This window comes from Pyrus communis, chromosome 15, assembly GCF_041283825.1.
Source record: "Pyrus communis isolate YQ-2024b chromosome 15, ASM4128382v1, whole genome shotgun sequence".
In the NCBI taxonomy this organism is placed as follows: domain Eukaryota; kingdom Viridiplantae; phylum Streptophyta; class Magnoliopsida; order Rosales; family Rosaceae; genus Pyrus; species Pyrus communis.
In genome coordinates this window covers 19,710,881-19,725,025 of record NC_142579.1, presented here as the reverse complement: position 1 = coordinate 19,725,025, position 14,145 = coordinate 19,710,881, and the positions used below count along the sequence as shown (strand labels likewise).

Genomic DNA, 14,145 nt, shown 5'->3' with positions numbered 1-14,145 from the left:
CCCGAGCATTGCTGCGAGATTGGAAATTGTATCAAATGGTCTAGATTAAAACAATCAATTCAATCAAGATCCATATTCTCAATAAACTGAAAGGGAGAACGTGATCAAGGATTTGATCACAATGCACAGTGGAATCAACAACTAATACTCAACACTACACAATCCAAAATAGTAATGATATTAAGTTTTTTTTTTTTAATCTGATTGTACTAAGCGATTCTTTCAATAATATGATCAATAAAATAAAAAATCACTACCAATAGTTTAGATTAAAACAATCAATTCAATCAAGATCCATAGTCCAATAGTTAGACAACTAAAAGTGAAGAGTTGAGAGAAGAAACAACATAAATGACTGGTTCCCCGAAAACCATTTAAGTAGAGTTAAAAAAAAAAGGAGTTTTATTGAAAATGGCCTAGCACTATTCATTATTAATCAAACGAACATTTTGTGTATGAAAAGCCCATAATGGGTCAAGTCCCTTTATTTATTTACTATTATGCCATTAAAAGTGGTCCACAATGATGTTGACATTTTTGTCTGGAAATACATTATTTTACATGATACTATTCAACTTATGCTAATTTGCTGCCAGCTCTTCATGCTTCCATCATGTTGTCGATGTTATGTAGCTCTTCTTTTGTCAAATTATTCCAGTGCTGTTCATCGCCTTCCACTAGCTCTACATCTCTTTCTCTATCTTCTTTCACCTTGTAATACATATCTTCTGTTTCTCCTTTGAAATTTTGAGGCTTCCAGTATGGCTGATGACGAGCTTTTGACTTGCTGTAAATATGCATTTCTTCTTCTTCTGCTACTAATATCATATCATACCTAAAATCTTCAAACTCATCTAAGGCAAACATTTGGATCCCTCGAAATTTTAGAATATTGTTGTATGAAGGAGTCCATGTGAAGAGATAGGGGATGGTCTAAAGAACTCTTCATTAATAATGGCTATATGTCTAGCTTTCTCCTTATTCATATGTACATACCAATCTAGATGACTACTAATAAAACTTATGCAAATTTCGTTCCACTTTTCCTGATAATCTTTTGCTACTTTCATAAGCTTTTCAGGAAATGATTCTAGTTGGAAAATATGATTAATGAATATTTTATCAAGATAGCCAAACTCTAATAGTAAAACAGGGGTAACTTCTACCAAATTATGCCTTTTCATGGTCTAAAATCTCTCATGTTAATTCTAGTCACAGCTATGTTAACCTCTGGTTTACAAATACAATTCTCTGTACTATCACAAAGACATGGTGTATACATCTTTGTAATAATATTCATCCTTGGTTTTGGATCAAAGATTGACTGATACAAAGCACATTATAATTGTAATTGTAATTCTTTCATGGACTGTGATGCTCTGCTTAGGATTTCATTCTGCATGTCTGGTGGCATTATTCTTAATTTTGCTTTTGAAATTTCTTCTAATAAAATATCATCTAATATTAAATCTAAAGGTAAATTCCTAAGAAAACTTTCATATTTTTCTTGTTTTTCTTTGTCACTCAGATGCTGATGCTGCTCATTATTTTAATGCTGCTCCATTTCAGTATCTTCTTCTAAGAGTTCAATCTTAATTTATTCCATGGGCTCATTAGCCTCTTGTCTTATGGGTTCAATAAACTCTTTTTCTTTATTCTTATGCTGATCAATTGTTTCCAAACCTATTTTCAATTCTCTTTTCAGGGTGTCACTTGCCTTTTGTTGCATTATAAGAGATTGGAGTTCTTGGTTCATTTTGGTAAACTTACTAAGTAATGACTCATGGTCTCTAGAAATGACCTAAAGGTTGTGCTCAAGGGAATGAATATGATGCTGGCTTTGATGGAAATTGAAATTAAAACTATTAAACTCCTATTCTAAGGCTCTAATTAGTTTTTCATGACCTAACCTCATGCTTGGCTGTTTGATTTAGATGTTCCAAAAATTATCTAAGAGAACCTATTGCTTATTAGAGAGTTTTGGTACCCTTGTCCTATACCTCAGAGTTGAATTTTTTATTCCTTTAACAATATTGCCATTAAAATTGAAAGTGGGTACTGGTGGTGATGTTGGTCTGCCTATGCTATTTTGGAATCCATTGAATGGTGGAGGTCCATGGTGCATCATTATGTTATTGAAAGGTGCTCTTCTGCCTTGTGATCTTGTGCTATTTGAGGATCATGGTCCACGATATTCCATTCCTGTTCAAAGAATTAATCTTGATAAGATATCAGCTAATGTATTGTCATTACCTTTCATATGTTCAAAAATTGGTTTGAAACCATTTCCTGTAATTGAATCAACAAAATTAACCCATCTTCGGGCTGCCTATTTATTAGCATGTATTTTGTTATAATGAGAAACTATATTTTGACAATCTGTTCTAATTGTAAATACTTCATTATGTAAAAATAAAGAGAATGCTTCAAGTGAGTTAATTATTCCTAAAAATTTCTAAGTCTGTTGGTGGTAATCTTGACTGTACATCACTAAATTTTCATGATGAATACTTACAAATTTGGTCGTCAGACTGTGGTGAATCCTTATGCTTTTTATGGTATCGTATACCTGCTCATCCTAATGATGAAGCATCTATTTCAACTAGTTTGTAACTATCATCTAATGGTAATATTAATGACTTGAGTTGACTAATTTCTTTCTTTATAATTTCAACTAATTTAATATCTTCACTATTAAAATATTTTTGTCCTGTTTTGCTAGTTTTACTATGTAATACGGCTATTTTTCTTCCTAAATCAGGAATAAAATTTCTTGCATAATTTAACAATCCTAAAAATGCTTGTAACTGTTTTTTGTCTTCTAATTTATCTGGAAATTCTAAGACCTTTTTAGCTATATGATCTTGTAATTGTATTGTACCTGACTTGATATACATTCCTAGAAATTCTATATCTTGCTTTTCTAATACTATTTTATTTTTGCTAATCACAATTCCCTTACTGATAAATTCTTGTAAAACTATCTCTAAGTGCTTCCTATATTCATTTCTATTTTTACTGTGTACCCAAATATCATCTACATAAACACTACAAAATTTATCATATTTCTTGAAAATTTGTTCCATCTTTCTTTGAAAGATTGATAGAGCATTTTTAAGTCCAAATGGCATAACAAGCCACTCAAAATGTCCTTCTGGACAAGTAAAAGTTGTGCACTCAATTGATTCTTCTACTAATCGTATTTGCCAAAACCCTGATTTACAATCAAATTTACTAAAATATTTACTCTCTTGAATTTTATTTATGAGCTCATCCTTGTTTGGTAACTTATAATTATCTTCATATGTATTATCGTTTAATCTCTTATAATTATAAACTATTCGAGCCTAATCTCTCTTTAATTATGAATGTTTTCTCACAATAAATGCTGCTGATCTATGTCTAGACTTGGAATGTCTAATTACTTTTAAATTTAACAACTCTTTTATTTGCTGATCAAACTCTTGTTTATCTAATAAGGTACAAGGCATATCAGCTGTCTTAATGGTTAAATCTGGATTGGTAATATCTAATTTTGCTAATATTTTATTTTTATTCCAAAGCAACTGAGGGTCTTCTCCTATAATTCTAGTTTATTCTGCTAATTGTAATAATTCTTCTAAACTCTTTGGTCTATCTAATTGTAATATTTCTATACTGGTTTTTTCTTCTAAAATCGGATATTCATGTTCAAATATTTCTTCATCAAACTCTTCTATGTTATTATGCTCATCCATCTTCTTTTGAGTTTTCTAAATAATAACCATCTTGACTACTAGATTCTTCTATACTTATGCTTTTATATGCTTCTACAGTATTACTTTGGTCAGTTATTGTAATACCTCTTTTGAAAAATGTTGTACTAGGATTCATAAATAAAAAACCTTGTAAACTTTTCAAAAAATTCAAACCTAAAATGAATGGATATGATCCTACTGGTGAAACAAATGTTAATGGTAAATTAAATTGTTGTTTTTATACTTTAATAGACTCATTATTAATACAATGTGTTAAGTAATCTAGTTTCTCATCAAATTGTGTTATTCTCACTGGTTTTGCTAATTTTTGTCTATATTTTTCTGGTACTAATTATTCTCTTATGACACTTTTTGTACTCCATGTATCTATCATAGTTGTTTATATCTTATATTCTTATGCTAATTCTATCATAATTTATGGCTTTTCTACTATAAACAATGTTTCCTAATATTTCAATATTTTCTTGTGATTCTGTTGAATTAACTTCTAACAACTTATTTTTATAACACTTTTCGCACAATATTGAATATGTATTATAGTATTTATTTGCAACCAATTTACTACACTTATGACATTTTTCTGGCCAACCTAAATTAATGTATTTATATTCTTCTTCATGTTGTTCTTCTATGAATGCACACATATACTCTTCTAAATCGCTATTTGTGCTACTTGAATCTTCCGAGTCTGAATCTATCATATTTATACTTTCTATATTATAAATACTCTCATTACCACTCAAATCATCTAAACTATATATTGATTGTATGTCTTCATCTTTTTCTAACTTAAACAACTTCATTAAATGTACTTTTTTTCTCGGTTGTTTTCCTAATTTTGGACATTTAGGTCTAATGTGTCCAACTTCTCCACATGAATAACATTTACAACTACTCTTATCCTGTGGTGCTTTATATTTTCTAATCCAAGGTCTACCACTCCTTTTCCTAAATTGTTTTGGAATATATTTTCTCTTCTTATATGTTCTTGAAGGTCTCATGCTAAAATTCTTATGTTGTTTGTATGGTTTGTATGATTTATATTTCTTTTTGTATGTTTTCTTATGCTTATTCTTCTTATGACAATTATACTGTTGTGGTAAATCTATATTTTTACAACTCATGTAAAATTGTTTCCTAATTTGCCTCTTAGCTTTTATTTGACTACACTCTTATCTAAGTATATTATATACATGTTGAATTCTAGATCCTATTGCAATATCATTTTTCTTTGGGTGCTTTTGCCATTGATTCCAAATCTTTTCACTTATTGGTCCTTTTATTTTTGTCATATAAATATCTAATAAATTAATATCACTAATTCTACATGTTCTTCCTAAATATTTAAAGAAATCTATGGTATATTCAACTATATAATGTAAATCACAAATTTGTAATTGTTCTAAATTTCTAATTGCTCTTTTTTGTTCTTGTTCACTTCTGCCATCTAACCTATTATGATCTAAAAACTATTGTTTAATCAAAGTAACAAAATCATCAATATTAAAATGTGTTTTAGCTGCCTAATGCTGTTCTGGATTTTGAACTTTCCATGACTGGAAATAATAAAAAACTAAACCATCTAAAGTATGCTCAAAATAATCTAACATATTTTGTGAATTACTAAAATCTAACATTAATGCTGCATGTAAGCAACATTTTTCTCATATCTCAATCGTTCTTTCCCAATCTTGTGGATTTACACTATCTAAGTTTAATATATTACCTGCTATATTAATTTGTTCTAAATCTCTCAAATATGGAATCCTATTTTTTCTAGGTTTTATCATGCTTTCTTCTATGGTCTACTTGTGCTCCTTTATTATAGTGTTCATTTGTTGGTTCAAAAATTGTTGGTCAGTTCTACTTGCGTGTCCTGGATTTGGATTTTCTACTCCTGATGTACTAATTTCTTCTGCTGGATGACATTCTACTTTGCATTCTGCTCTCAATTCTAATAAATTGTTATATTCTTTTGATCCTAAAATATGTTCTATTCCTATTTCTAAAATTAAACTTTTCATCTCTTCATCTGAAATTCTATGTAGTCCTAAATCATATATCTTATATTTTTCTAAGTATTGTTCTTCATCTAAATGATTAATATCTTCTATGAGCTTATCTACAATATGATCAAATTTTTTCTCAACTAAATTAATATCTAAATTATCAAAAGTCATATGAATACTCTCATTTTCGATCTCATTTTCATCCTCTTCTATTTTTTCTAGTTGGTTTTAATTACTAAACCTAATTGTTGCTTGATCTGTACTAGTTTCATATATTTGTACTTTATCTGGTTATCTATTTTTTTCTACTTGTAAATTAGGTAATGCTCACTGAGTTCCTTCTAAAAAGCTATTATCTACGGGTTTTGCTTCTATCATATTTACATGTTTACTACCAAATGTTTGAACTAAATTTTGAAATTCTAAATTAAACTTATGATTATATCTATCAGACACTTTACCAATATACATTAGGCTAATACACAAATTTTTGTAGTCACCTTTCATATTATAATTTTTTGTTCTTATGCTCACTTTAATATATTTACTAAATTCATTAATTGTCATAACGTAATTTGAAATACAACCTATGACTGCTAGGTTTGAACTTAAGTCTACTTCAGCTGTTGCTATTACTACTTGTTGGTGATTATCCCATCTATCATCATATATGTATACTAAAGCTTTTGTGCCTACTTGTGCTCTAGTTAATCCTACTAATCTAATTAATATTGTTCCTATATGAATTTGACTGAAATGTGATTTTCTCAAATGAGTAACTGCTTCTTTACTAACTAAATTAAGTGTAACTTCTTTATCAATACATCTAACTTCATATTGACTGATGCTACTTACAATTCTGCTTCTATTTTCAAATAAACCTAATTGATACAAATTATATTTATTTTTCTGTGTTCTCTCAAAACCTCTTCTAATAAATTCTTGTGTTTCTTCTTCATTTGGATAAATATCTTCAGCTCTAATTACTTCTTTTCTTTTTTTCCTAAAGAGTTCCATTTTCTGTTATCAAAAGGATTTAGCTTAGGTCTTCTATCATTATTTGCACTTAAAGTTAAATTTTCTAATTTATCTAGCAACGATGGTAGAAGTGATGAGGGTGCGTTGTGTAACACTTGGTTTATTTTTGCTATTTGTTCTTCAACTTGATCTAATTTTTCAGCCAAACTTAAAACTAATTGAATAATTAAATTATTTTGCATAATGTGAATATTACTACTGGCTACTTGTATTGAATAATCTGTTAAACCCATTGGTTCTTTGTCTAGCTTACTAATTTCTTTCAAAGCTTGGATATATTTTCTGCTAGTTCTAGAATCGGTCATTAAACTAATAATTTATCTATTTTATTATGCAACTTATCTACTTGTTCACTTAACTCTTTTTGCACTAATTGAATTTTTTGAACTTCTAATTTTAACTGCTGAACTATTTCTAATGATCTAAGTTCTACTTGCTTAGGCTTGCTATCTATGAGGTCAATAAGCTCTTTTATCTCTCTTTTGCTAGGAAACCATTGAATATTTTTATTATTATCTTCTAACTGGGATGTAATATAACCTAAATTTGGTCTAATTGTTTTTATGCAATTTTTCTGAAAATGCTCTAACAATTGGTTTAATAAACAATTATGTTTATGATTTTCTAATTATATATTTTCTGCTTGACTAATAATAAGATCTACAATACTATTGGCTTGTGAATTTTCTACACTATGCAAAATATGATTATGCTTTCTCAATGGAAAATAACAAACTAAACTATTTTGGTCTAAGGTTATTTTTCTTTTTTGAGGTTCACTAATTTCTAAATTAAGGTAATCTATCATAAACTACAATCTACCTTTCTCTAAAGTTACTGCTAACTGGTTTCTTAGAAACTCTCTTTGTTCTCTCAAGGTCTCTAAAGTTTGATCTGTTGCTCTTTTTGCTTCTAAAACTTTATGATGTACTTCTGTGTTATTATATTTACGAATAAATGAAGGATGTTCAAGATAACCAAGATAAAACTTTTGCTTCTTCAAAATCCTGCTAATTATTTTGGATATGTATGCTAATCTTCTATTTATGCTAGTTATAGCTGGATGTCTGGGACAATAAATACCTGATGGTTGTGGTTGACAAGGTCTACAAGGACAATAATATCTGTTGTTCATGCAACATAAACAAGTGTGATATCAGTTGTATCAATGACTTCCGTCATCAAGGTACTTTACTATTATAATTATACTATTAAAATGCTAAACTTGGCTCTGATACCAGATTTGCAAAGCAGGGCCAGTTAAATAGTCGGATGGCCATTATAACAACTAGACATAAAACCATGCACATAGAACTCGACATGTTTCAGCATGACGGCCACTCACAATGCATGTATAAGGCCTTAACGGCTGAATTCAGAGGTACCCCGGTTAATGTCCAGTTATTTGAATGGCAAGCATTCAACTATAACAAAGTGCTCGAACAAAGTATGATCTTCAGTTTAGCAAGTTAATAATATAACTACAATAATGTTTCCTTATTTTGGACTAGAAGTCTAATTAAACAAACACACTAAAAAAAGAAAAGAAAGTTTACTTAAGACTTGGAGATTGCTTGAATATTTACACTTGAACTTTTATTGATACAAAATGTTTACAAAGAGAATTGTTTACAAGGAAGTGTTTACAAAGGATGGTAGAAAGGGTACGGATGCTTTGGTTTAAGAAGTATAGTTTGTGAGTGTTGGGTGTTGAAGGGTTTTTAGATGTTGAGTATGGTGTTTCAGATGTTGAGCTCGAGGTGTGTTCTGCATGGGAGAAAAAGCTCCCTTATATACAAGATCTAATTCTTAAAAGACAAAATAACATTTCAACTATTTACAACTTTTTTTGAGTAATGACAACACACTGTTTCTAAAGCTATTAGCACTGTTTCTGAAAACTGACAGACTTGTCTTTACTTTGAAGGAGGTCATGTGAGTCTATGTTGTCTTGGCTGTTGAAATGTTTGCCACCTTTTCTTTTTATCCCAATGTTTTCTGCAGTTATCAGTCTTTCTTGTCTTCTTTTGGTGAAACCACATGAATTTTGCAGAATATTGAGCCATCTTATACAGATGCTTAAAGGGCTGCTGAAATGTTTGCCACCTTTTCTTTTTATCCCAATGTTTTCTGCAGTTATCAGTCTTTCTTGTCTTCTTTTGGTGAAACCACATGAATTTTGCAGAATATTGAGCCATCTTATACAGATGCTTAAAGGGCATGATTGGTATTTTTGAAAACTTATGTCCTAATGATAAAAAGGAAAGTTTTTTTTGGAGTTTTTGGTTAGTTTTCCCTTAAAAGAAAGGGGTTAGTCATGACCAAATTTAAGAAGTCACTAAAACCAAAGCTCAATTGCAAACCTCCTTGTATTCTATGCATGCAATGACTACAAGTCTGCTAATATGTTCACAGTCATGTTGACCTGTACAAAGAAAAACTCATTTAGTTCATAGCGAATTGTGAATCATTTTGAATATAAAAACTTCCTTTTTCAATCACCCATCTAAATAAAAAAATCAACTCCAAAATTGATGATCAGAAGTATAATGAAATGGGAAAACAGTTCCAGAACCTGCCAATGTCAATTACTATGAATTTGTGGGATTAAAAATTGTATGAAAGATTGTGTCATAGAATATTACTAAAATTTACATTGAAAACGTTAGAAATTTTTTTACATACAATATACTCATTTACAAAAGAAAATAGAGCCACTGAACCGAACAGGAATATCAACCAATCATCGTAGTACAAAACCAATAAATACAGCATTCACAGAACTGAGCGACTTTTACACAATCCAAACATAGAATTTTAGCTTGTTGGTATCAGATGATTAACTCTAATTACACTAACGCAGACACTATCTCTGAAGAAAACTAAAAAGAAGGACAAAAGTTGTGAAGAGTTATCAACCAAAGTACAAAGACCATAAAGCATGAAATGTTCAAGAAGAGCATAATTCCACTCAACTGATGCATATTGCTATCATAGCTTTGAGAATAGCTAACTAAACCAATCTAACTCTAAAGGCAACCATCATAAATTGGAAAGCTCATTCAACAAAAGGCTATATTAAAAAAAGGTTCATGTATATGCCCAATTATACAAACAATTTTACCAAGGAATGCCTTTCCAACCTCCTTCTATAACAACAGACTCTGCATGTACAATTTGATAGTGTTTCTACCAGATAATATAGCCAATGGGATTAGCAATTATTAAAGTTGACCCTGTACCATTAAGATATATAAGAAAATAACTATTTAACCGAAAATGAAGATCTAAAAGCTAGCCACTGTACATATTATGTCCATTCTATTCCACCAGCATGCATGTTAAGAAAATTTTGTAAATCTAAACGCTTATTTCAAACAGAGCATGTACATTCAGCTTATAAAACTGAAAGAAAAGATTTAGGTTTTTTTCTTACCCAAACCCACCAATTTGAATCAAATCTCTGCAACACTTCCAATCAAACGCAAATTAATACAACTCTGCAATCAATAAACAAAACGCAAGTTAGTACAACATTGCAATCAATAAACAAAACCCATATCAAAATTTCAACAAAGAAAGAGAATCCAGAAACTAAACCTATCAATCAATTCCTAAAATCAACAATAAAAATTTTTTTTTTCAATAAATATGTATCTAACTCAACAACTAAACAAAGCCCATATCAAATAATTCACAAAAATTAATATCAACTAAAGAATTACCTTCCAAGAGATGGGGACTCCGAGTAGGCTTCCAATAATGATTTGATCAATAAGAAAATAGTTGTAGGTCATGGGATATCACTTTGGGATTTTCATGGTTTACCTTTTCTTTTAAAATGGGTTAATACTTGATAATCCAGTCCTCCAACTTTCTGTTTCTCAATCTTCTGCATGAGGATTGAAATCAGAACCATTAAGTTTCAAAAGAAACAAAGTCAGAGGAAAAAAATGGTATCTTCTACATCAAACAATGAAAATGCAAATTCCTTGGACGTAAAAGAAGGCAAGCATGGAATGCTTATTCAAGCTCAATTGAAGTTGAACGGGTCAGAGACGGAAACAGAAGCCAAGGAGGAGAAATAACGATCAACACCGAATTTGTGGGTGAGGCGAGTTCGAGAGCGATAGATTCAGATTTTTTTTTGTTTTGAATATATATACAACTAATTTACCAACTAATTTACCATTCAATCGTATTAGAGGAAAACAATTAAACCGTCAAATTAACAACAATTAAATCTTAGGAAGACCAAATTTCCTGTAATTCAAAAAACCCATATGAAAAGTTGCAGACAGTCAGCGTCACATCTATACCTTGAGTACATCATGACGAGGTCGTGAGGTATATGCCAATGATGAAGGCCGGTGTAAATCAATTCAGAAAAACGTGTTGAGGAGGCGTTGATGGTAGTCGAGCAGCTCAAATCGACAAGGAAGTTGTCAGTGTGCAGAGAGGGGCTGGAGGCGTTGTTGTCATAGAGGAAGTAAAGAGGGGGGGAGAGCTTGACAAATATGTTCTGGAAGAAAATGAAAGAGCCCCTGCTTTTCCAACCTTCTTCCCTTACATGATGAGCAACAAGTGTGCAGGAGGGGCATATTAGTAATTTAAATATGCAACTCACAATAAAAAGCTTAGAATGGATGGCTAGTGAAGGACAAATCAGCCCTTTACTATTGCTGAACAGTGCTAAAACTCAACTGAGTTTTAGTATATATAATGTGACGATATTTTTTGCTGCTTTTAATGTTATGCAACGAAGCCATTCGTTGTACGAGGTTTAGGATTTTTTTTTTTTCACTTTTTTTATTATTTTAAAAAGGTCCATAATTAAATAAATGTTTTCTAAATAATATAATTAATGAAAAAAAAATGTAATTATACTATAAATGCAATTTAAACTAAAGGTGATCACAAGTTGATACTTTATGAATATTTCACATGTTAAACTAAACCAATTTAATGTAAGGGCAAAAATTATTGTTTAAAATCGTCTTATTAAATGTTGTATGTTTAAACGATAAGACCAAATAATATGTAATTAAGAGAATGTAACCTAAAGAAGTTAAAGTCATGAGACCTTTCTCCTTATGAGACCACCACAATTAAAGAGGCTTCGAATCTTAGCCTTTTAACATCATTTAGTGGGTCAAAACAGGCATTTTATAGGTGCTTTTGTAATTTGATGTTTTACTTTTCATTTCACATCGAAGGTTTGCTAAGACCTACTCAAACAATTTTAAATGTGTTGCAATTCCATTGGATTAGGAATGTGATTGCGTAAATCCTAGTGTATCTAGGGATATCTTTGAATATTCCCTTTAGTAGTTAATATCCTATCAGAGTTATAATCCTAAAAAGGTAAGGAATTAACCATCTCTACTACTATAAATAAAGGCACAATGGGGTGGAATAGAACACACCTCACAATTACACATCTCTCTCTTCTCTCTCTATGCTACACCCTATCTCTTTCTCTCTCTTTCTGGCCTCCATAATTGTTCAGTAAATTATGTCTACAACACGTTATCAGGACGTTCTTGACATTGCGCTAAAGAGAGTTTATTCTTCCATCAGAGGAGTATTACATTTTTATCATTCTTTTTATGATTAATTTATTATTTTGTTGAATTGATCTACATGTTATTGATTCAATTTAATTTTTCTGTGTTAAACATGATACAACGCATTAGAGACGCAATTCCGGCTTTCTGAGAAGGATCTTCTATAAATTCAAAGGTTTTTTCCTTTTCTGCCAATCATGTACACTTAAAATAAAGGAAGATATTTGAAACAACCATGAAGCATGAAAACATTTCCCATGATGCATGAATCCTTACATTTATATTCATTAGTGTAGGGGGTTTATCTTTCTGATACCAAATCTATTTGCTCATAAAATTAGAAATGTTTTAGTTAATAAAGAAGGTATCATACCATATCATACCCTTACTTATGGAAATATTATTAATATTATCCAAAAAGAAGGATTGAAAATGTGTATTGATATGAAAATTACAAAACAAGTCAACAAAGACAAGTCAATAGCCAAATACGAATTAGGAACATTTTGTGAACAATACGGATTACCTCCTATTGCTCCATCTAACAAAAAGAAAAAAATGAGAAGCCTACAATAGGTACCCAAATAAATACTCCAGTAGGAGACATCCCAAATATAACAAATTCAAAAAGAAGAATTTAAAAAAAAATAAATTTTATGAAAAACCCAAGTCCAGCAAGTGGAAGAGGAAACCCTCAGGAAAATTCCACTCCGAAAACCAAGAACAAAAAGGAAATTGCTACAAGTGTGGCAAATTCGGTCATTATGCAAATAAATGTAGAATCAAGAAAACAATCAACCAATTGAAAATTTTTGAGGAAGAGAAAACCCAGTTAATCCAGGTTTTAGAATTAAGAGACTCATACCATAGTCAATCTGAAGATGATTTAAGTTCTAATTTGTCTTCTTCCAATAATTCCTCAAGTAGTCTTTCATCCCCTAACATTAAAATAGGATGCACTAATACTTTTTGTAAAAAGATTTCAGTCTTCAATAAACAAGAAGAACAAGAAGATCTTCTTATTGAATTAATCAGCAAAGTAGATGACCCTAAATTAAAGTCATTTTATTTAAAGAAACTTAAGAAATTAGTCTCCCACTACTACGAAACCATTTATTAGTGTTGCTATGATAATCGACAAGAAACATGTATTACTGTCGGATATTAAGCAAAATTCGACAGAAAATGGATGCAATGGCAACTATGATAATCGACAAGAAACATGTATTACTGTCGGATATTAAGCAAAATCCGACAGAAAATGGATGCAATGGCAAATATAATAAGCAATAGAATTGCTAGTGCCAGGATATAACCGACAGAAATTATGTCGGATATAACCGACAAAAAATATATAAAACCGACAGAACTTGTTTCGGCTATAACCGACAGGGAATATATTAATAATAAGTAAGAGCATTCTTTATCAGATAAAACCGACAGAAAATATATTAATAATAAAAATATATAAAAAGGACATGAGAGCATTCTTCCTTCTCCTTCTCGTTGAGCATCTTTCTCCCCTTTTGCTTGAAATGACCAGAATCTGCAACTAATGAGCAAACCAGATTGGGCAACATGCTTGAACCAAGTAACCTGAATAATTGGCAAAACACTATATTAAAGCACCGATGGTTCTCGAAACTAAACTCATGCTCCTGAACAACTGCTACTAAAGTTAATGCTACAATTATAACTCGGTTTCTTCGACATCCTGCAGCTGAGATAAATTTGATACTCTATACCTGCATCCACAAGTATTTAATCAAATGC

At 30.6% G+C, this 14,145-nt stretch overlaps 1 long non-coding RNA gene across 1 annotated transcript; it reads right to left on the bottom strand.

Moving 5' to 3' along the window:
- Nucleotides 1-528: 528 nt before the first annotated feature.
- LOC148690646 (uncharacterized) lies at nt 529-11,363 on the bottom strand. The gene is made up of 5 exons (XR_015956423.1): nt 11,125-11,363; nt 10,531-10,697; nt 10,242-10,305; nt 7,889-9,230; nt 529-2,202 (listed from the first exon to the last, which is right to left on the bottom strand). It is a non-coding gene; the product is annotated as an uncharacterized LOC148690646 (long non-coding RNA).
- Nucleotides 11,364-14,145: the final 2,782 nt, after the last annotated feature.